The sequence below is a fragment of the Dipodomys merriami genome, unplaced genomic scaffold (genome assembly GCF_024711535.1).
Source record: "Dipodomys merriami isolate MVZ:Mamm:240054 unplaced genomic scaffold, mDipMer1.0.p SCAF_564, whole genome shotgun sequence".
Taxonomy (NCBI): domain Eukaryota; kingdom Metazoa; phylum Chordata; class Mammalia; order Rodentia; family Heteromyidae; genus Dipodomys; species Dipodomys merriami.
Window position 1 is genome coordinate 69,266 of NW_027206140.1, and position 23,634 is coordinate 92,899.

At 37.4% G+C, this 23,634-nt stretch overlaps 1 long non-coding RNA gene across 1 annotated transcript; it reads left to right on the forward strand.

Annotated features, from left to right (window-relative positions):
- LOC138812340 (uncharacterized) lies at positions 1–23,405 on the forward strand. The gene is made up of 3 exons (XR_011367593.1): positions 1–266; positions 13,014–13,064; positions 23,239–23,405. It is a non-coding gene; the product is annotated as an uncharacterized lncRNA (long non-coding RNA).
- The last annotated feature ends 229 nt before the right edge of the window (positions 23,406–23,634 follow it).

The following is a 23,634-nucleotide window of genomic DNA, read 5'->3' on the forward strand; positions in this document are numbered from 1 at the left end:
CCAGCAGTTGAGGAAGGTAGAGATGGCTGAGTGGTGAGGAAGAGACTCAAGGCAACTTTGGAATTTTGAACGAAAATGATATGGCTGCCCATGCCCCAGTGCCCTCCCTGCCCATGGTTCAGGATTTCAGACATCAGGCAATACCCTGCCAGGCCGCATAAAGCCCAACCTGGTCCCTGGCTCTGAGGCCATGTGTCTGAAATGCAACTGCCATCACTGCTCGCCCCACCTGGAGCAGCCTCAAGCAACTTTTCACAGCAGCACATGTGAGTGGCTGGCCCAAAACTACCCCTACCCCGGGTCAGACACCCTTCTGGGGGCACCATGACCCCCTACTTCTGTCCAATCCCTGGCTCTGAGAAGCCACCTTTCTGTTTGGGGCATTCCTGAAACAGAGCCTCAATATATGCTCTGGCTGGGCTGGATCGAGGTCCTCCTATCTATAACATGTATGCTCCACCAGGCCTGGTCCTCTGTCGTTGGTATAGTAGATATGTAGCAACATGCTCAGTCATCAATTTAGATGGATTATCCCAAACTTTTAGTCCACATCAGGCGATTCTTTTTTTTTTTTTATTGTGAAAATACTGTACAGAGGGTTTAAAATTACATCGGCAAGATAATGAGTACATTTCTTATCAAGTATTGTAGCTTCCTCCTTTGTTTCCCCTTCTCATCCCATCCTCTCCCCGCCTCCCTTCCTGTCCCTCCACCTCCCCCTACCAAAGTTGTAAAGTTCATTTTCGACATACGACTTCTATGTCTCATTGTTGCAATGGGTCCACCTGTAATCTCTATTTAAATGATTCGTTTTTTCCCTTCCCCTCCATAAATTATAACAACATCAAATACAGTTAAAGCAGGGATTATACTGTGGGGGAGGGACATAAAAAACAACAAAGAAATAATCTTATAAATGTAATAGAAACAATCGAATGAAAGAAAAAATATTGAATACATATTTTAAGGTTCATTTCCCTAACATCAACTTATCTGACCTGTTTTGCTTGACTCAGACATATACTAGTTATTGCAAATAAGGCAAACCATGGAACCTATGTTTCTTTGGGCCTGGCTTATTTCACTTAATATAATTTTTTCCAAGTCTTTCCATTTCCTAACAAATGGAGCACTGTCATTCTTTATGAAGGAGGCATAGAATTCCATTGTGTATATATACTACATTTTCTTGATCCATTCATCTACCCAGGGGCATCTGGGTTGGTTCCATACCTTAGCTATCGTAAATAATGCTGCAATAAACATAGTTGTCCTTGTAGCTTTAATGTGGTCTTGTTTGTGAACATTTGGGTAAATGCCCAAAAGTGGGATTGCCTGGGTCATAGGGGAACTGTACATAGAGTCTTTTGAGGAACCTCCATACTGCTTTTGAAAGTGGTTGAACAAATTTACACTCCCACCAACACTGCAATAAAGTTCCCATCTGTCCAAATCCACTCCAGAATCTGTTGTTATCAGAGTTCTTGATTATAGCCATTCTAACTGGGGTGAGGTGGTATCTCAAAGTTGTTTTGATTTGCATTGCTTTTATGGCTAGAGAGGTTGAGCATTTGTTCATGTGTCTATTGGCCATCCTTCTTTTCTCTTCAGAGAAGTTTCTCTTTAAGGTTTTAGCAAACTTATTTATTGGGCAGTAGTTTCTTTGAAGATTTGTTGTTGGGGGATTTATTTTAGATATGAGACCCTTGTCAGTTGTATGGCTAGTGAAGATTTTTTCCAAGTCTGTGGTCTTTCTATTGATCTTGCTAGCTATATCCTTTGCCATGCAGAAGCTCTCCAATTTCATGCAATCCTAATTGTCCAACCTTTCTTTGGTTTGTTGTGTTTCAGGGTCTCTATTCAGAAAATTTCAGCTTTTGCCAAGTAGACCTGGGATTTTTCCTATTCCATCCTGTAATGTTTTCAGAGTGTCTGCTTTGGCATCAAGGTCTTTGATCCATTTGGAGTTGATTCTGGTGCAGGGTGATATATAAGGGTCTAGTTTTAGTTTTCTACAAGTAGTTAACCAATTTTGCCAGCACCATTTCCTGAAGAAGCTTTCTTTCTTCCATTCTATTTTCTTAGCTCCCTTATCGAATATTAGATGGCTATAGGTCTGTAGGTTCATTTCTGGGATTTCAATTCTATTCCATTGGTCCTGTGGTCTGTTCGTGTTCCAGTACCAAGCTCTTTTGATTATTATTGCTTTGTAGAGGAGTTTGAAATTTGGAATTAATATTCATCCAGGACTGTTCTTTCTGTTGAGGATCATTTTTGCTATTCGGGATCTTTTATTGTTCCCTATGAATTATTGGATTGCCTCTTCTATTTCCTTGAAGAATGAGGTTGGAATATTCATAGGAATTGCATTGAATTTGTAGATAGCCTTGGGAAGTATTGCCATTTTCATGATGTTGATTTTTCCAATCCAAGAGCATGGGAGTTTTTGCCACTTTCTAAGATTTCTTTTGATTTCCTTTTTCAGGTTTTTTACATTTTCATCATAGAGGTCCTTCACTTCTTTGATTAAGTTAATTCCTAGGTATTTTATTTTTTGTGTGGTATTACGAATGGAGATGCTTTCCTAATTTCAGCCACACTTTTCTCATTGTTGGCATACAGAAAAGCCATTGTTTTTTGAGGGTTAATTTTATACCCTGCTACTTTGCCAAAGTTTTAAATCAGCTTGAGTAATTTGGGAATGGAGTCTATGGGATTCTTTAAATACAAGATCATGTCATCTGCAAAGAGGGAGAGTTTTGCTTCTTCTTTCCCTATTTGGATCTCCTTTACGTTTGCGTCTTGTCTTATTCCTGTAGCTAGGCATGCTAACACTAGATTGAAGAGAAGTGGAGACATTCTTGTCTCATTCCTGAGTTAAGAGGAAATGGCATTAATGTTTCACCATTAAGTTTAATGCTGGCTGTAGGATTGTCCTATATAGTCTTTATTATATTGAGGAAAGTTCCATGGATTCCTAGTTTTCCCAGAACCTTAATCATAAAGGGGAGTTGGATCTTGTCAAATGCTTTTTCAGCATCAATTGAGATAACTATGTGGTTCTTACCCTTGCTCCTGTTGATGTGATGAATTATATTACTTGATTTTTGTATATTGAGCCAGCTTTGCCTCCCTGAAATGAATACTGTTTGATCATGGTGTATGATTTTTTGGATGAATTGTTGAAATCGATTGACCAAAATTTTGTTGAGAAATTTTGCATCAATGTTCATCAAAGAAATGGGTAAATAGTTCTCTTTCTGTGATGAGTCCCTGCCTGGTTTGGGGATGGGGCTTATGATGGCTTCATAGAATGTGTTCGGTAGTGAATTTTTTCTTTCAATTTCATTGAAGATTTGGAGGAGTATTGGTGTGAGCTGTGTTTTAAAGGCCTTATAGAATTCTGCTTTAAAGCCATCTGGTCCTGGGCTTTACTTAGATGGGAGGTCTGTTATTGGGGTTTCTATTTCAATGCTTGATATGGGCCTGTTAAGATGGTTTAACTCATCCTGGTTTAGTTTCAGCATGTCAATATTTGCTAGGAAAAGGTCCATTTCTGTCAAGTTGTCAAACTTATTAGCATAAAGTTTTGAGAAATATTTCCTTATAATGTTCTGAATCTTGGTTGATTCTGTGGTGATGTTTCCATTCTCATCTCTGAGTTTATTTATTTGCGTGTGTTTTATTCTTTTTCTGATAAGATTTGCTAAGAGTCTGTCAATTTTGTTAATTTTTTGAAGTAACAAATCTTTGTTTTGTTGATTCTTTCGATGATTTCTTTTGCATTCTAATTCATTTAATGCTGATTTAATTTTAATTATTTCTTACCGTCTACTGGATGGGGGATTATCTTGCTGTTTTTTTCAAGGAGGCTCAGATGTCTCATCAAATGGTGGGTTTCAGATCTCTCGAATTTGTTGATGTAGGAACTCAGAGCGATGAACTTGCCCCTGAGTACTGCTTTTCCTGTGTCCCAGAGGAGCTGGTAATTTGTGTGTTCAAGAACATTTGAATTTCCTTTCTAATCTCTTCCATGACCCACTCGTGATTCTGCAGTGTGTTTTTCAGGCTCCATGTGTTATAGGATTTTCTTTGGTGGCTTTTGGTATTAAGTTTTAATTTTATTTCCTTGTGGTCTGAGAGAATGCAAGGTATAACTTCAATATTTCTGAAAAACGTGTATTCTGATGATGCTGTGTGAAATATTCGGTAGATGTCTGTGAAATCTAGTTGATCTATGCAGTTGTTTAGATCTGCGTTTTCTCTGTTGAGTTTTTACTGAGTTTATCTATCTAGTGAGGAAACTGGTGTGTTAAATACCCCAAAAATTAATCTCTTTGGATCTCTGTCGGATTTGAGGGAAAGTAGTGTTTCTTGGATAAATTTGGGGGCTCCATTGCTTGGCGAATAGATATTCAGAATTGTAATATCTTCTTGAAGGATAGATCCCTTAATTAGTATGTAGTGACCTTCTTTATCTCTTTTCACAAATTTCATTTAGAAGTCTCTTTTATCTGATATTAGGATTGCAACTCCTGCCTGTTTATGGGGGCCATTTGCTTGGTAGATTTGGTTGCAGCCTTTCATATTCAAAATGTGTTTGTTTTTATGGGCAAGATGTGACTCCTGATCCTAGCAGATAGAAGGATCTTGCTTTTAATCCAACTAGATAGTCTACGATGCTTAATTGGAGAGTTAAGTCCGTTAATGTTGAGAGTTAAGATTGAGAGGTACTTGGGAGTACCTGCCATTTTATCCACCTTCTTGAGTGCTGAGTCAACTGGGTTCTTCTTATGGTTCTTGGATTCTCAGTTTGGGTGCGATTTCTTGGCCTTTATTGTGATCTTGTTGGTTTTCTATGTGTAGGACATCTTTAAGAATGTTTTGTAGGGCTGGTTTTGTGGAGATATATTGTATCAATTTTTCTTTGCTATGGAAGGTTTTTATTTTACCTCCAGTTAAGGAGAGTTTAGCTGGGTACAAAATTCTTGTTTGATAGTTGTTTGTTTTTAGGGCATGGAATCCATCATTCTAGGCTCTTCTTGCAATGATTGTTTCCGCTGAGAAATCTGAGGTGATTCCAATTGATTTCCATGTATAGGTGATTGATCTTTTCTCCTTGTCATCTTTAAGGATCTTTTCTTTGGTCTGAATTGATCCTGTGTGGATTATAATTTGATGGTGAATGTCCTATTCTGGGCTGGTCTATTTGGAGTTCTACCAGCTTCTTGTATCTGAATAGGACTTTCTTTTTGCGTGTTTGGGAAGTTCTTTGCTAGGATCCTGTTACACAAATTTCCTAGACCATTAACTTCTGTCTCTAGCTTCTCCTCTACACCCGTTAGCCTCAGATTAGGCCTTCTGATGGTGTCTTCCAAATGTTGGATAGATTTATCATATTTCTTGGATTTGTCTTAAATAGTTGTATGTTCTTTCTCTATAATATCTAGGCTCTCTTCAATCCCCGAGAGTCGATCTTCTGCATGGTCTAACCTACAATAGAGACTTTATACTTTGTTTTAAATTTCTTCTTCTTCTAGTTGGTCAACTTTGTTGGCTTCAAATTCTTTGTTGCAGCATTGTTTTAGAACTTGTATGAACTTCTTTTCTTCCTTAATTTGGTTTTCAGTGTTTATTCTCAAATCCCTTAGTTGATTTGTTATTCCCATTCCTTCTGTTGGGGTTCCATTCAGCATTCCCTTTGTGGTCTCTCTGACTTCTTTCAGTTCTCTGTTTATGGATTCCATGAATGCCTTTAGTGATCTTTCTGCATTCTCATCTCACTCTCTCAATTCCTGTATTTTTTTGATTAGCTTCTTCACGTTCACGCAGTTCCTGTAGTTCTCTTTGACTGATCTCAGCCTGCTCATGATATTCCTTTATTTCTCTTTGAGTGCTCTCCATCTGCGCATGCAATTCCTGTATCAATCTTTGAGTAACTTCCTCACGCTCATGATATTCTTGTATTAATCTTTGTTTTGCCTCCTCTCTCTCCCTATCACGCTCATGCGGAGTCCTTTGCAGGTTTTCACTCTTTTCATTTACTATATTTACCAGTAGTGTTTATAGAGCTTTTTGAGAACTCTCCTCTGGATTATTGATTATCTTTTCTGACCCCTGATTACCATGAGTGGGAGTTGAGATACCCGGACTTGTCATTTTTCTTGTGTTTTCCAGGTTGCTCTGCCCATTTGGGATGAAAGTAATGCCAGTTTTGTGCTAGCACACTATTTTAAGGCAAGCATCAACCAAAGTCTGTAGTTCCACAGTCAAAAATCTGCAGATACAATCTAGTTCTACAGATATACCTATTCAACATCAAACAACTATGTATTAATGGGCTACAAACCGCAAAGAAGAATTTGGCAAACAGAAATTATTAAGTTTAGGGAGAGATATGGGTAAAAATAGGCACATAAGGATGTGGAAAGGCAGTGGGATAGTTAACTTAACTCAATCCTAATCTCAAAGCGGGAAATAGGTTGGATAGAATGATAGTAGAGAGAGAAATAAGAAGAAAGAGAAAGAAAAAAGACAAGAAAAAATAGAAAAACAAAAAAATAAAAATTAAGAAGTTCAACACTTAAAAATTATGCAAAATGAAAACGTAATATTCAGAGAAGAACGTGGATAGAATAAGAGAAGGGGATGGATAGAAAGGAGATGTGAAAAACTTAAAAATAAAAATGCTTAAAATATTATACAGGTAAAAAGGGTAGTACTGCTATTAAGAAATTTAAGGCTAAGAGGTTTTAAATTGAGTAATAAATTTCTGGATTAAGGGTGTACACAATGGGGCTAAGGTCTAATAATCGACTATTGGCATATCTGAGGATTAGCAGAATAACAATTAAGTCACGCAAAGAAGATAGGAAAGAAGAAAAAGTGAAAAGAGTAAGAAGGAAAGAAACAAAGGGCAAATGGTCAGTAGAGCTAAACAAAAAAAATTTTAAGAAGAAAAGAGAAAAAAGTACACACACATATACCCCTAAAATGAAAATTCTGAGAGGAAGAAAAAAATGTTAATAAAAAACAAAAAAAATTAAAGTAAAAAATTCAAAATTAAAAAAAAAAACTTTTAGAAAAACATTTTTTTATAAAGGTACAAAAAAAGAGTTCTTTGATATTTTTGGGTGGGGATGGTAATATAATGTATCTCCCTTGTGTCCTTAAGCTGTCTCTTGTTGCAGTCTCTGGTCTGTTTGTGGTTATTGATTTTCCTGTGGCTTGAATGGTTTCTTAAGTCAGTTTGAGCAGGCAGAAAAATCACAGCAGATGATTCTTGACCACAGGTGAAGCTCTGGGTAGGGTCACAACCATCAGACCTCATTCTCCTCTCAGGACAGTTGTGAGGAAACAAGGGATTTATACAGAGGGATCTCTGGAGCATGGCTAGGCACAGAGGGAGCAGCCTTCAGATAAGTTTCTCCGCAATTCTGTGAGCAAATGACAGGAAGATAGCTGGGAAGGGCTCAGGTGGGGCCTGTTATTAATTGTCCAACAGATGTGGGCTTATGAAACAAAACATGGCTCTCTTTCATCATTACCCTATCGCCATGAGGAAGAGGATCCTTCACTATGTTGAGTTTTGTAGCTGGTGAAACCAAAGCACAGAGAAGCCAGTTGACCTACTTATGACTTCAATTTCACAGGAAGCTCTGCCTGACTTTGATACCCTGCTCCCTAGGAGAATGGAAGCTATTCAGTCCACTTCTTGTGTTAGGAAGTTCACTTCTTGTCAGTTGTGGGGCTGGAACTCTAGGCATGGGCACTGTTCCCGAAAGCCTCAGCAAAAGGCTATTTAGTGCTCTACCACTTGAGCACAAAGCACTACTTCTGATTTTCTGGTGGTTCTTTGGAAATAAGAGTCTCACAGACGTTTCTGCCTGGGCTGGTTATGAACCATGATCCTCATATCTCAGCGTCCTGTGTAGTTAGTATTAGAATTCTGAGCCACTAGCACCAGACTTAATTGTAATTTTGACTTTTTTTCTCTCTCTCTTTCAAAAGTACTGATCCCCATGTGGCTGGAACCTGAGGTGGCCCTCTCATTCTGGAGGTTGGCTGTGGGTCAGGAGCTGTCTCGCTCAGTTATTGAAACAGCTCCATGGGATAAGCCCCTCTGGCTAGACCGTGACAGTTATTCATTGTCCCTCCTGCCTTACTAGACTTATTGTATTGCTTTCTACATCATTTTCTAGCACCTGGCCAAAATTATGATACGTAGTTATGGAATGAAAAAGTAATGCCATCTTAAGAAAGTTATTTAGGGCTCTGGGAATGTGGCTTCATGGTACAGTGATTGCCTAGCATCCATAAAAGCCTGGGTTCAATTCCTCTAGTAACACATAAAAGAAAAACTGGAAGTGGTGCTTTGCCTCAAGTGGTAGAGAGCTAGCATTGAGCAAGAAAAAAAAAAGCTCAGGAAAATTCCCTACCCCTGAGTTTTAGCCCCTCGACTGGCAAAAAGAACAAAAACGAAACAAAACAAAACAAATAAACCATTTAGTTAGTAAATCAAAAATAAAGAACCCATACTTGGAATATATAATTGCTCCTTTCATACTGACACCTGACAACAGTCCCTAATTCATGTACTTTACTTATATGAGGATACTGTGTTGAAAAAAGCTTTGTTCATTAAGTCACAGCAATTAATACTAGGAATGTGCTTAGATGCCAGGTAAAGTTTAATTCTGGAAATTCAACGATTCCAGGATTTGTGTCATCACTGAAAATCACAAAAAGAAGGGTAGGCTAAGTGTGATTTTGAAATTTTTTTGGTCCGTTATGGCACCAAAAAGGCAGAGGCTAATTAATAGTTGTGACAGAAAATAAGGAATAACTCCAGATAGAAGGAATAAATGATAGTAATTAAGGTATACCAGAAACTGGTCTTGAAAACAATTTTTGGTTATTGTAGAACTAGTTGTTAACTAGGCTTTTCCTCATTGCCTTTAGAATTCCAAATCTCTTAGGCTAGCTCTTCATCTCTGTGTGATAAATGTATCGCCTATGCTATTCTTTCATACCTTATCTCCTTTACTTTCTAAAAATCTCATTCTTTCTATATTTCTCTATGAACATTTCCTGATACTAAATACACTTATACAGATGGCAGAGGATGCTAATGTAAGGGTCCCATAGCTCATGAGTTATTAATGTAGGAAAATGGAAAAGGAGGACTTCAATTTTAATGTCATCATTTGGTTAAAATTTCCATTCTTTGTCTACACTGTGTCATTCAGTGCACATAAATGCAAATATGAGCCAGGTGCTGGTGGTTTACGCTTGTAATCCTAGCTACTCAGGAGATTGTGACCAGAGGATTGTGGTTCAAACCCAGCCTGTTCAGGAAAGTTCATGAGACCGTAACCTTCAATTAACCACCAGAAACCCAGAGCTGGTGCTGTAGCTGAGCACCCAGGATCAGAGTTCAAGCCCCACAACCTATAAAAAGGTGAAATATGACTTTAAGTTTCCCCAAAAGGAACGACAAGATCAATAATCTTCCCAAGCAAAAAAAAAATTCCAAAATGATTCAGTGGGCCTACTTTTGCTGAGTTATGTTATGGATTCTATGCTGGACATATTCTTTAAAAACAAATCGTTTAACTAGGGATACAGGTGGAACCATTGCAACAATGAGATGTACAAGTCATCATGTTGAAAAACGAACCTTACAACGTTGGTGGGGGGCGGAGGGTCGCCTGGGAGGAGGGGGTATATGGGAAGGGATGGGAAGGGGAAACAAAGAGGAGGCAACAATGATTGATAAGAAATGCACTGGTTATCTTGCCCATGTAATTGTAACTTCTCTGTACGGTATGCTCACAATAAAAAGGAAGTAAAAATTGTCAAATATTAGCTTTACAATAAAATTCATATAATATTTCTCGTTTGAAAAGAGAAGTCTATACAGTTGATGTCACTTGGCTTTCTTACTATCCTAGTTTAAAGCCAAACCAGGCAGGAGAGTCTGCCAAAGTCTTATCTGTAATTACACAAGAAAAAAGCCAGAAGTGGAGTTTTGGTTCAAGCAGTAGAGTACTAGCTTTGGGACTAGGTGAGCAGGAAAGAAAACTGTTCAGAGACAGGGTCCAGCCTCTGGGTTCAAGCCCCAGAACCAACACCAGCTAAACAAAAAAGCAAACAAAAAACCAGATATTTCATTGGAACCCTCCTTAAAGGACTATTGGTGTGAGAAATGGCTCCTTTTGCTGTTCATACATACTGGTTGCTTTTTTGGAATCCTTATTGCTCTGGAGAACTCAGGACCAAACAAAAGGAATTGATAACTGACTCCTGCAACAAAAGAATCATCTCAGGGGTAAAATATCCATCCATAAAACACTTTAAAACCTCCATGTCTTTGTTTCTTTGCAGTAGATTTTTTGGGGGGTCCAGTCGTGGGCCTGAACTCTGGGCCTGGGCACTTTACCTCAACTTTTCAACTCAAAGCTAGCGCTCTACCACTTGAGCCACAGCACCACTTATGGCTTATATTTGCTTATGAGGTGCTGAGGAATCGAACCCAGGGCCTCAAGCATGCAAGGCAAATGCTCTATCACTGAGCCACCTTCACAGTCCCTGCAGTAGAACATATTTAAAACAACGTTATTTCCTTTTGTTCTATGCTGGCCATCAAATGGCACATTATATCTTTTTGTAATATTCTCAATTTAGAAGTTTACAGAAAAATTATATATGAGTAAAAACACACTAAAAAAAGTAAGGGACAGAGTTTCCTTCAAGCCTTCGGATTCTCTTCTTTTACAGTAAAAAGGAAAGCACAAGTTAACTTGAACTTTGTCAATCCTCTATGTTCCATTCTTCTCCTGGGATCAGTTTCCACATCCAGTAATAGTTATTTCCAGGAACAATCTATGGTGCTGTCTAAGGTATAATGAATGTTTTCTGGCTTCACCGAAATAACCCAAGGACACCTTTGGACCTGAGGTAACACGTGTTTCAGAGACAACTTAGTATAGAGAAAATATGAAATTGACATTTCTTATAAATACATTATCCATGAGTATATTGAGTTCAAACTTTGTAAATTCTCTGTAAATTAAGGTGAATTTTAAAGGGGAATATGGTTCTCAGATAATTTTTTTCTGAGTGTATATGCTGCGCATTATTTTCCAAGTTTACATAAATTTGTTAACTCATGTTAACTATAACAATAATAAGAGAAAGAGAAATTCTGTGTTTAAGTATAAGGTTTCAATACACTATAGAAGACTCTACAAATAAGACCACGTTGAAACAATAAAGCCAAATCCAGTATGTAGATTTATGAGTGTGATATAGAGAAAGCATTACTCCTACGTGGAACACGAAGTGTATTCTAAATCACACTTGCTAACGACACATCTTTGTAGAAAGAAGAATGGAAGAATAATTCTGTTTCCAATGCAAGGCAGATATAAGAGCATGGACTTGTCTGGAAAAAAAGAGTCCATCTTGAGAGAGCAGGGATTATACTAGCCATGAACTGGTGGATAAGATCACATTTTTTCTTTCCTTTACTTATATATTTTTTGTTGGTGGTGGTCTTGTCACTTGAACTCTGGGCCTAGACACTGTCCCTCTGCTATTCCGCTCAAGGCTAATGCTCTACCACTTGAGCCAACAGTGCCACTTCCAATTTTCTTGCAGTAAATTGGAGAAAAGAGTTTCCGGGACTTTCCTACCTGGGCTGGCTTTGAACCCCAATCCTCAGATCTCACCACAACGTAGCTTAGGATCACATTTCTAACAGTGTACACTCAGCATATGTAATTTGTATATTCATCTATCTATATATGAAATCTTGAGTTAAAAATCTGGACTACAGCTTAGACTTTAAACTCAAAAAATGTTTGTAGTTTAAAAGTTGATTCTACTGGATAAATGAAACCTAAGAATGTAAAGGAGTCTGGGAGGTTCAGTTTGCATCCAGCCTGGGCAGAAGAGTGTTTGAGACACTATCTATAATTAACCACCCAAAATCTGGATTGGAAAAATGGCTTAGGTGATGGAATAACAGTCATGAGCAAGAATGATGAATAAGAGCTTGAGGCTTTTGCATGCATACATATAAACATATACATACACACAGAGGCACTTATATGTGCACACACATATACAAAAATGAAGCAACTCTCAAAATATGTAGAAAAGTTAGAAAACAATAGAAAATATGTCCTGAGTAAGACTGGAATCAAGTGCTAATTTTTAAAATTAGAAAATCCTCAAGTGAACTTTCTTCAAAATGTTTGAGCATATTAGAGAGGTAGGGACCAGAGATAGTAAGAGAGTCAAGTAATCAATATTAAAAGGATTGGATCCATGGAGGAATGAATCAGAGACCCCGCAGGTGCACTTGAAAATGTTCATACCATGTGTCAAATGTTAGAACATCTTTGAAAATAGTACATGAACAGTCTGAGAATTCTAGCGGATAATATCACTAGAGAAGTTCAGAATTGCTAGTCAGTATCTAGATTAAATAAACCAAGAAGGGGCTGGGAAGGTGGCTCAATGGTAGAGTGCTGTGTTGCATGCATGAAGCCCTGGGTTCGATTCCTCAGCACCACATAAGCAAAAAGAAAAAAGCCGGAAGTGGCTCTGTGGCTCAAGTGGTAGATCACTAGCCTTGAGCTGAAGAGCTGAGGGACAGCACCCAGTCCCAGAGTTTAGGCCCCATTACTGGACCCAAAAACAAACAAACAAACAAACAAACAAACAAAATAAATAAATAAACCAAGAAACTATGGTTGGGCAATGTGATACAAGCCTTGAATTCTAGCACTCAGACTGACAGGAGATTAGGGACTGGAATTTCTACTGATACCTTCCCTAGACCAGGTAGTATAATTTTGTCTTAATAAAATAAACCAAACAAGAAAGGAATACACAGTTGGAAATTTGGGCTAATTTCTTCATTATGTTTTGAGAAGCCAAGATTTCTATTGAAATGCAACTGGTATATAATCCTCAGTTGTGTTTAAATGTTCTCTTTATTACAGAATATTCCTAGATGCAAAATGGTTCATTATTCCCATCCAAAATTTGAAAAAGTAAGTAATCATCATTCTGTTAGATTCCAAGGAAAGATGAAGGATTACAAAAGCATAAACCTGGAGGAATAGCAAAGTTCATCTAATGTAGGTCTTTATAGAACTTGCTAAATTAGAGTTTAGACTTCAAATAAATATTTCGGTTTTGTTTGTAATATCATATTCTATAGGATACTACAAAATTCTTTTTAAGTAGAGGGTTTAATTGGTGTGTGTGTGTGTGTGTCTGTGTGTGTGTGTGTGTGTGTGTGTTGTGTGAGAGAGTCAGACAGAGGTGAAGTTTGGGATAAAATACTTCTTCCTTTCAGCATTTAGTTTTGGTATCTATTGTTTGTCCCACCTCCCCAATCTGGAGTTCTAAAGTTGCCTTCTAAATACATTTATCCTTTGATCTTCTTGATATTCAGATTCCTAAGGTCTGCCTGTGAACTTCAACATTGGCTTCATGAAGGTGATGCCTTTATTCTAACTTGTATGAAGCCCATTGCTCTCTTTAAATGCAGTTTGTGCTGTGTTAATGGTTTTACTTAGCCCAGACTGTGGTGCCCCAGGCTGTGACTGTTAATTCTGAGATTAGTTTAGGCGAATAAGAGATACTATACTTTCAGGTATATCAGTGAAAGAAGTTCAGTATCTTTATTGAAACAATTTCCTGGCTGTAAATACAAACAAAAACATCCAGTGATATAAATGTACTATCTGTTGTTTTTAGTTAATTGTGCACCACTCTAATAAAAAAATCTTTTTAAACTAAAATGAGTATTTGTAATGGGAAAAATCAAATGTTACAAACCTTGAAAATTGATCAAGTACTAAAATAAAAAGAAAGACACTAATCAGGAATAAAGTACAAATGTAAGTGTTTAATAAATAAATACAATGTTTGAGATTCATATCCATGTAGCAAATACAAAGGAAAATAGAGGAAAGTCACTGAGATCCTATCTTACACACTAGAATAGCTATCACCACTCAAATAAATAAACTGCTGGAGAGGTTGAAATAAATCAGGAACTATATCTGGTTCTGTGGCATTGTAAACCAGTGCAAACCATAGGGATACCTTAATGGAAATTTACACAATATCAAAAAGACAGATGTGTTGATGTCCTTTACCGCAATTGGATACATATTGAAGGAATATAAATCAACATGGACATCCATGTTTATGGCAGCAATATTCCTAGCAACCAATCTGTGTAATCAACCTAGATGCACCAGAAAGAAGGAATGAAGAAAATGTGCTACTCATAGCTATAAACATGTTCTGATATATGAGAAGTGAATGTTTCTACTGTATCATTGCTAAATATTTTGAATATATACCTAATCTTACTTTCACGACATTTTGTGGCATTGTGTTTTTGCTTTAAGGAAGAATGTCCATATTGATTTTCAGACTAGTTACAATAGGTTGAAGATATCCTATAATATATGGATATTAGATTAAAGTTTAAATATATCAATGAACATATAGAGTACCATCATATATAGTTTATGATTTGAAGCAATTTTAAGAAGGCAACAGTTGGGGAAAAAGATGTTGTTAGAAGCTTAACAAATACACAGACATGGAAAAATACAAAAAATGTGCAAGTAATTACTGCTAATAGTAAAACATTTTCCTCAAGTTTTAACAATGAAACTATTAAAATAATACTTAATAATATCAAATAAATATGCCATGGAAGAAAATGTACCATTGCTATACGTTTCCCCATAATTTGTTTTACTTTATAACAAATGGATTAGAAGAAAGTGTAACTACATTTCTGAAGATGCTAACACTTTCAAGTGTCATTGATTTAATCCAGCAAAGGAAAGTAACAGAGAAGTAGAGAGTAAGAACAACCTGGGGTATGGATAAAGATACTCAGTAGAACTTTGTGAGGAAATCATGTGCTCCGTTTTCCTTATCACAATAGAGCTAGGACACTTGTAATGTAGAGTAGTGGAGTTAGTAATTTAGGTAGTAATTTATTACTTTTATTCCCTAATCTTATGATGTGATTCCCAAATGATGTGAGTGTTCCTAGATTTTCTTTCTTTTTCTTGGGGGGGGGGGTCCGGTGGTGGGTCCTGAACTCTGGGCCTGGGCGCTGTCCCTCAGCCCTTCAGCTCAAGGCTAGCGCTCTACCACTTGAGCCACAGAGCCACTTCCAGCTTTTTTCTTTTTGATTATGTGGTGCTGAGGAATCAAACCCAGGGCCTCAGGCATGCAAGGCAAGCTCTCTACCACTGAGCCACTTTCCCAGCCCCCTGATCCTAGGTTTTCTGAGGCCTTTTTTTCACCAACAGTTTCTAATTCCTCACTCTGCCAATGGTTCTTCTGCTACTCTCATTTCTCCTTGTTTCTGAACTAAACTCCTGTAACATTTTGGTTCATGAGAAAGAGCTGGAGAAAGATGAAGATGGCTTGGAGTCTGAGCTAACATCCACTCCAGCTTGGAGGATCTGGTAAAGGACTTCCACCTTGGTCTCAGAATCAGATATTAATTGACATCTTTGAAAATGGAGAAACTCACTCCCTCAGGCAGAATCTGTCATTTCTTGACTTTCTCTGAAGTTTTGATACTAGGGCACAATTCAAAGAATGAGCTTTCCCATTGTCAGAAGGAACAGGTTGAAAACTAAAAGTGACCTCAGGTCCCAAAGGGCCAGTCAGAAACCAAGAGATCACACTTTCCTCCTCATCAGGGACCTTCTGGTAGGAATAGAGTCTGAGCAAAATCTAAGATAGAGATAAACTGAGACTGGGCCTAAGGAAGAAACAAAAGAATGACCCTCTCTTTGACTACAAGTGAGTTGTATAGTGAGACATGACAACTTCCTTCATATAAGAAAATTCACTAGGTAAGTTATCTCACTGCCACTTTGCAGGAGGTCAGTTTCCCCAAAGGAGAAGTTGTTAAATGTAGTGAATGCCAGTTTGCTCTCTAGGCTGTTGTGTCTCTGACCCCCTCTCATGTCAGGAATGCATTGCTTCTTTCAGGCACTCAACTACTTGTCCTGACTCCTAGGCAGGAATACTGTAGGCTATTCTTTGGCTAACCTCTTGCATTTAAGGTAGAATAGGCCCAGGCTCTCCTCATGCCAAGAGGTAGATGCAAGAAGTGAATATAAGCTTTGTACAGAAAAAACAATCATATTGAAAAAAATTAAAATAAATTAATAGTTGAGTAATTTAGGGTTTATAGCCACAAAAAATTAGGTAATTATTAGTAATACATCTAGAATTATGGATTAGGAAGACAACAGTGAAGTAGGTTCAGGATACAATGGAAAAGACACACCATAGCCATAAGAAGAGATGAGAGTATGAAGGATCTATTGGCATAGGTCCATTTACTATCTTAGGAGTGACCTTTGATAGGAGGCTTTTAGAATAATATCTAAAAGAGAGGGACTTGCTGGGCACTGGTGGCTCAGACCTATAATACTAGCTACCCAGCAGGCTGAGATCTGAATATTATGATTCAAAGGAAGCCCAGGCAGAAAAAGCCAAAAGTGGTGCTGTGGTTCAAGTGGTAGAGCACGAGCCTTGAGCTCAGAGACAATGCCCAGGCCCTGAGTGCAAGCTTTAGGATCAGCAAAACAACAAGAAACAATAATGATAAAAGAAATAAAAGAAGGACTTAAAGATATGCGATGGAATGATGATCATGTGTGACTGTTTAGGGAACATAAAAGGAGACAAAATTTGGGGCAAAATGATATCTATTTTTTTACTAATGAAGGATGCAAATCAAATGCCAAATTCCTCTTCTCAAAAACTTCAAACTTGGGCTGGGAATGTGGTTCAGTGGTAGAATGCTTGCCTTGCATGCATGATGCCGTGGTTTCCATTCTTCAGTGCCACATAAGCAGAAAAAGCCAGAAGTGCTGCTATGGCTCGAGTGGTAGAGAACTAGCCTTGAATTGAAGAGGTGAGGGACAGTGTTCAGGCCCAAAGTTCAGGCCCCTTGTCCGGCCTAAATAAAAACAAAAAAATATAAAATCAAACAAAAGAAACAACCTCCAAACTTATCTTTTCTCAAAATTGAAGAGAGGTTCCTTTTACAGAAATTCTCCTAATCTAGCTCAAGGTCATCAGAACTTTAGTAGACTTTTCCTGTTGAGATGTAATGCACCTGACTCTACTGAACCTAATCATGGCTAGGAAAGTATGGACATCGATACTTTTGTTGTATTTTTCCTTATAAATATATAACACTGTCAGTTATGATATATAATATATATTATAATATAGAATATATCATACATTATATAATATATTAAATATATTATAACATGTATTATGTATTAAAAGACTTCCTAATTTTAGATGTAGGAACAGGCAACATATTGAAAGAAAAATGTTTGAATTTCTGAGTTATTTCTCTACCACAGGACAATACCAGGTTTCATTCTTATTACCCAAAGAGCAACATAGGAAAGCAATGCCCATGAATGTGGTTCTCTGGATTTTGGAAATTGTGATCCTATATATATATATGTGTGTGTGTGTGTGTGTGTGTGTGTGTGTGTGTGTGTGTGTGTGTGTGTGTGTGTGTGTGTGTGTGTGTGTGTGTGTGTGTATTCATATATATGAAATATCGTTTAATAATAGGGAATATGTAAAACTATAACAACAGATAAATAAGTGAACACCTATATGCACACACTCCCAGTCACTTTCATGTATAAGAATTTCTTTTCTATGCTCCTATTCACCTACACAGAGAGTACATGAGTTGCCCTTGAATTGTCCTGGAAGTTCTTTATTGGAATACTGTAGCTTCACATCCTTTGTTCCCTAAGTAGCCAGATTTTATGTATTCAATAACTAAAATGTTACAGCAAAAGTATCCACTCTGACACACAGAGGAACTTGGATTTCAGAAATGCCACAAATAAGTGGGAGGTACAGCAGTACTTTTCAAAATTGAATAGATTACATATTTATTAGAAAGCTTGTAAGAAAAAAAAACTTCAGTGTAGGAGGATACACTTGAAGAAAACTACAGTTTAAATTACACATAGCCGGGTGCTGTAATAGACAATAAATAAGAATAAAAAAATTACATATGACAACAAATTACAAAGTTCCAGGGCATTTCCTACTCATGAGAACTAAAGTAATGCAGAGTACAAATAAATAAGTGAAAATGCAAATATTTTATACCAAATTTCAAAACATATTATATGTTATACAAAGGAAATGCAATAAGCATGCATATGACAGTCTAGTAACATCATATGGTATGATGAATCTGATTAACTGATTCATAAAAATTAATACAATGCAGTTAAAACATCTGATATCTCAAGTGTCAACTTAGCAGAATACTTTCAATCTATGGTGTCTATTTTGCATATTATCCAGTCCTATCTATCCCACAATGGCAGAAGGCTCTTCCTGAGAATGTCCAGAGACCCGTCTACTGTGGTGCTCAATATAGACCTGTTCCAATTCTCTTTTATTTGGCATGTGACAGACTATCTGTTAACTTGCCAAAGGCACAATTTGGACAGGCTTCCAGTAATGATACTTTAGCTCGCAGATAAAAAGGGAAAATGAAGACAAAGGGAAAATCTACCAGATCCCTGAAAGTTTTCTATCATTGTGCTAAAACTGTAGCTTTCTACTGACACTTCAACAAACTGAAGTAATTGCCACTCCAACCACATGTCCAAATGGTAGCTTTCCAAATATTGGCCTATTTTCACTTTGGTAAATCAAGGCACACTACTGTGGCCCCGTTTCACTTAAACTATCAGCTATGGTTGGACCAAAGGATAGTTGAACCTATCAATTTCTTAATTTTAGGTCATCACACAATCAGTTCATAGCCTTAAACATTAAAAATACCTACCCATATAAGTCTGCATTACATACGTATTACTGTTTTTCTTCATTTGTCATGTTTTACATACTTGTGTATCCCAGGGCTTAGCTCTGTAATATTCCTTCTCATGGTTGTTGAGTGGCTTTCTTCACTGGGTGACTTTTCCCTGGGTGGAGCTGAGTCTGGCATGTCACGCCGTTAAGTTCTTGTGACCTGCTAAATGACTCCTTTTATTCCAAGGCCTGAGTTGGAGCTAGCAGCTCTGCCAAGCTTTGTCGGTATCCAAGATGGAGTCTCCGGTACTGGGGAGGGGGGAAGGGTGGCCTTCCCTCCTCTGCTCCCTAAGAAGGAGTGAGGACATCAGGCTTCAACTCTTGCCGAATCTTGGTTCCTGGGTCATCTCTGGTCTGTGAACTGCAGGATGAAAATGTCTGCTCCTTGTCGGTTCTTGCTGGTGTTGAGTAGAATCTGCTCACCCGCTGTGTATGGCTCTTTCCTCCTGGACTCTCACTATTTCAGGTATGGCAGTAAGGCCGCCACCACCCCTGCTGCCGCAGTGGCAGCTGCTGGGAAGAGCTCAGATCTGTCCCCTTGCTTGGATTTTCCCTCTCTGGCCTAACTCTCTGTTGTGTGATGGCACACTTGGCGTGATTGTCTGGCTTAGGACTGTTCACTGGAACTCTAAAACTGCTTAATATGTGAGAGCTTGTTTAGCCTCCAGCTTGTCCTCCGCCATCTTCCCGGAACTCCACAATTTTAAATTTTCTTAATAGGCTAAGTTGTTAAAAATGTTGAAGTATTAAAATTTACCTGTCATAATTGTAAAACTCTTTTGAAATTCCTTTATCAGAATCGCGAATTCACCAATCCTAATTCCACCTTTACCATCAGAAACAGCTAACATTGTTTTTATGATATAGTGTCCATGCAACTATTCTTTTCCAGTGGCTTTGTTATGCATATATATTACCATATAAGCTAATGCCGAGCAAAATGAACTACAAGATATGGAAACAGAGGCTTTTTTATTAGCTTGCTGTTTTTAATGTAGTATGTGATTTCTATTTTGTTTTGGGTTTTCTCCCTATAGTTTAATCCCTGCTGTATTTGATTTTGGTGCCCTGTATTTTGTGTATACATTTACCTTAATTAGGGAATGGAAGAGGAAAAACAAAATGGTGAGAAAAAAGACAAAAGGCAAACCAATGCAATAGCAATGCTCACAAGACAATATAGGGGAAATGTACATAACAACTTGTGAGAGGTATTGATGAAAAGGAAAACTGTGAGAAAAATGAGGGAGGAGGTAAGAAGTATGAAAAGTTATGAATTAAGTACTTTAAAATTACTGACAGGATCATTGCAAGATAATGTTAAAGTATGCATAGATGCCTCACCAGCAGCCATTCAAGGAATGGCACATGCTGCAGCAATGAAAGCAGAACCCTTCAGCTTATGTACAAAAATTACATAAGAAATGACCTCAGGCCAGAAATGGGGTCTGTTTCTCATGTGACCAGTCAGAACACATGAGTAAAGATTTTCAACAAAAGAAAAATAAGCCTAGTAACAATAAAAAGGGTAAAGCGCCTGGACTTTGTCCACAATGAAATAAAGGCAATCATTGGAAAAATGAGTGTAGATCAAAATATCATAAGGATAGAATTCTCCTAACAGAAGAAGAAAAGGAGACAAAAAACAAGAAGAGGGGTGCTCCCTCAGCCCCGTAAACAAAAGAGGGGAAACACCTACTGTTACACAAAAATCCCCTAAGGGATCAGTTCCATTAAATCTCTTGTCACCTCCATTTGCAGTATGGGATTTGCCAAGAGCTACTCCAGGAAGTGCAGGGTTAGATCTGGCAGCAAAAAAGAGATTACATTATCTCTATCATGTATGGTATTCAGCTAATAAACACTCAAGTTTACAGTCTTGTAATTGAAGGAACTGTGGGCTTGATAATTGGTAGAAGCTCAAATTATAACAAAACTTTGAGGTATTACCTGGAGTAGTTGATGCAGATTATCAAGGGGAAATTAAAGTAACGGTAAGGTTTTTAAAAGAAAATATGTGAATACATATGGATCAAAGATTAGCTCAAATCTTAATTTTAAATTATGTCCATCTTCGAAATGAAATCCTAAAACAAGATCGAGGTACAGGAGGTTTCAGTTCCACAGAAACTGTGGCCTGGGTACAATCTATTTCTAAGGATGGACCCATGAAAACCAAAAAAGTGGATACAAAGCCTGTTAAAGGTCTCGTGGACACAGGGCCAGACCCAACATTTATTGCAGGAAAAGACTCGCCCTCCTCCTGGCCAATTATGAAGACAGAATCTACATTAATGGGATTGGATATGGCTAACAATGTTGCTCAAACTTCAAAATTTTTAAAGTGGGAGTGTGAAAATAGATTTGGAAACTTTCAACCTTATATTATATCTTCTTTGCCCTTACATTATGGGGCAGAGACATTATGCAAAACATGGAACTAAAATTAGTTACCGCAGATTACATTAGTGTACAAAATTTTTCATAGGGGCCGCTGATGAGAAGTTTGCTGATGCAATATCATGGAAAAATGATCAGCCAGTGTGGTTTGATCAGTGGTCCCTAACTCAAGAGAAGATACAGGCTGTAGAACAATTGGTAAATGAGCAAATACAGAAAGGATATTTAGAGGAATCCAATAGCCCTTGGAATACTCCAGTTTTTGTAATTAAAAAGAAATCTCGGTAATGGAGGTTGTTACAAGACCTCACAGCCATTAATAACACCATGTATGACATGGGGACTCTTCAGCCAAGACTTCCATCTCCTGTGGCTCTTCCTAAAGGAGATTATATAATAATCATTTATTTTCAGGATTTTTCCTACAATAAAATTGGATCCTAATGATTTTCAAAGATTTGCATTTCGTGTGCCCTCATGTAATTGGAAAAGGCCCTGGCAGAGATATCAGTGGAAGGTCTTGCCACAAGGCATGAAAAATTCTCCTACATTGTGTCAAAAATTTGTGGATTAAGCTTTACAAAAAACTAGGGAAGAGTTTTCTAATGCTTATATTATTCATTATATGGAAGATATTTTAATAGCTGCTGAAAGTAAACATTTAACAGAACAAATTTTAACAATTAACCATTGAGCAATTAAACAACTTTGGTTTGCTTATTGTTCCAGATAAAATTCAACATAATAAACCTTTAAATTATTTAGGAAAAATAATACATCATGTCACAAAAATGAGTATTAGGCTAGATAAATGAAAAACATTAAATGATTTTCAAAAATTACTAGGAAACATAAATTGGGTTAGACCCTACTTGAAAATTATCACAGGAGAATTACACCCATTGTTTGAAGCCCTAAAAGGTGATTCTAATCCTAACTCTAAGAGACGATTCACTCCAATAATGTTAGAAAAATTTCATTGGTGGAATAAAAGTTACAAGCAAAAGTGGTCCAATTGGACTATAATAATGACTGGGATTTTATAATATTAAAGACATCTTATACCCATACAAGATGTTTATGGCAAGATGCAATCCTGGAATGGCTTCACTTGCCTCACAGTCAGACAAGAATGATAGCTTCTTTTGTATATTTGTGCAGCCAACTCATTGCCAAGGCAAGGAGTAGGTGCCTAGAGTTATTTGAGAAAGAAATGAATAATATAATTATACCTTATTATAAAAAACAATTAAAATATTATTACAGAATGATGAGAATTGGGGATTAGCATTATTAAATTATACAGGACAAAAAAAATTTCATGTTCCTCAACATCCTTTATTAAAATTTGTGGAAGAGATAAAAACCATTTTCCGTTAGTGGTAAGAACACCTTTAGAAGGAGCTCTAACAGTTTTTACTGATGGGTTCTCAAATGGAACTTCGGTGGTATACATTCCAGACCACTTCCCCATTACTAAAAGGGCATCCGACATTTCAGAGCAACAGGCGGAAATTATTGCTGTAATTTTAGCTTTAACCATATTTCCCCAGCAGCCTAACATTTACACAGACTGTAAGCATGTGGTTAACTTATTTCCCGCCATAGAGACAGCTCTTTTATCATGACAATAAAAAATTATAGACTTGTTACATCAGTTACAAAAATTAATTCAACTTAGAAAAGAAAAATTATTTATTGAACACATAAGAGACATACAAATTTACCAGGTCTTCTTTCATTTGGAAATATGATGGCTGACCTATTAACTAGAGAAACCATCATGCTTTATTTGTAATTAATCACAAACCCAGGGGAAAAAAAAAACAACAGAAGATGCAAATGAAGAAAGCGATGCAAAAGCTCAAAATTCTTCACCTTTCTCCTCAACAGGCGAAGACAACAAAAGAAGCCCAACCACCAACCTGGGAACTAATTAAGAAGCTCAGCCATTCTGCGGAGGAGATTGTTGTTTCTACAGGAAAGACTATCACTGTTGAAAATATGTTTCTTGCTATGCTTGCCATTATTGCTGTGCAGGCAGTGTCTGTTTCAAGAGAACAATACTGGACTTATGTTCCTAATCCTCCTCTTCTACATCCCGTGGGATGGGAGGGATAAGGATATAATACAGGTAATGACAAATAATAGTGACCTGCTAGGGGGTTTGGAGGACTATTCTAATTCTCATATGATTTCTCAAACAATTAATTATGAAGGAATGACAGATACCACTCCAATTTGCATAACGCTATCAGGAGAAAATCTCCCTGGGTGTTTGCCTATAAA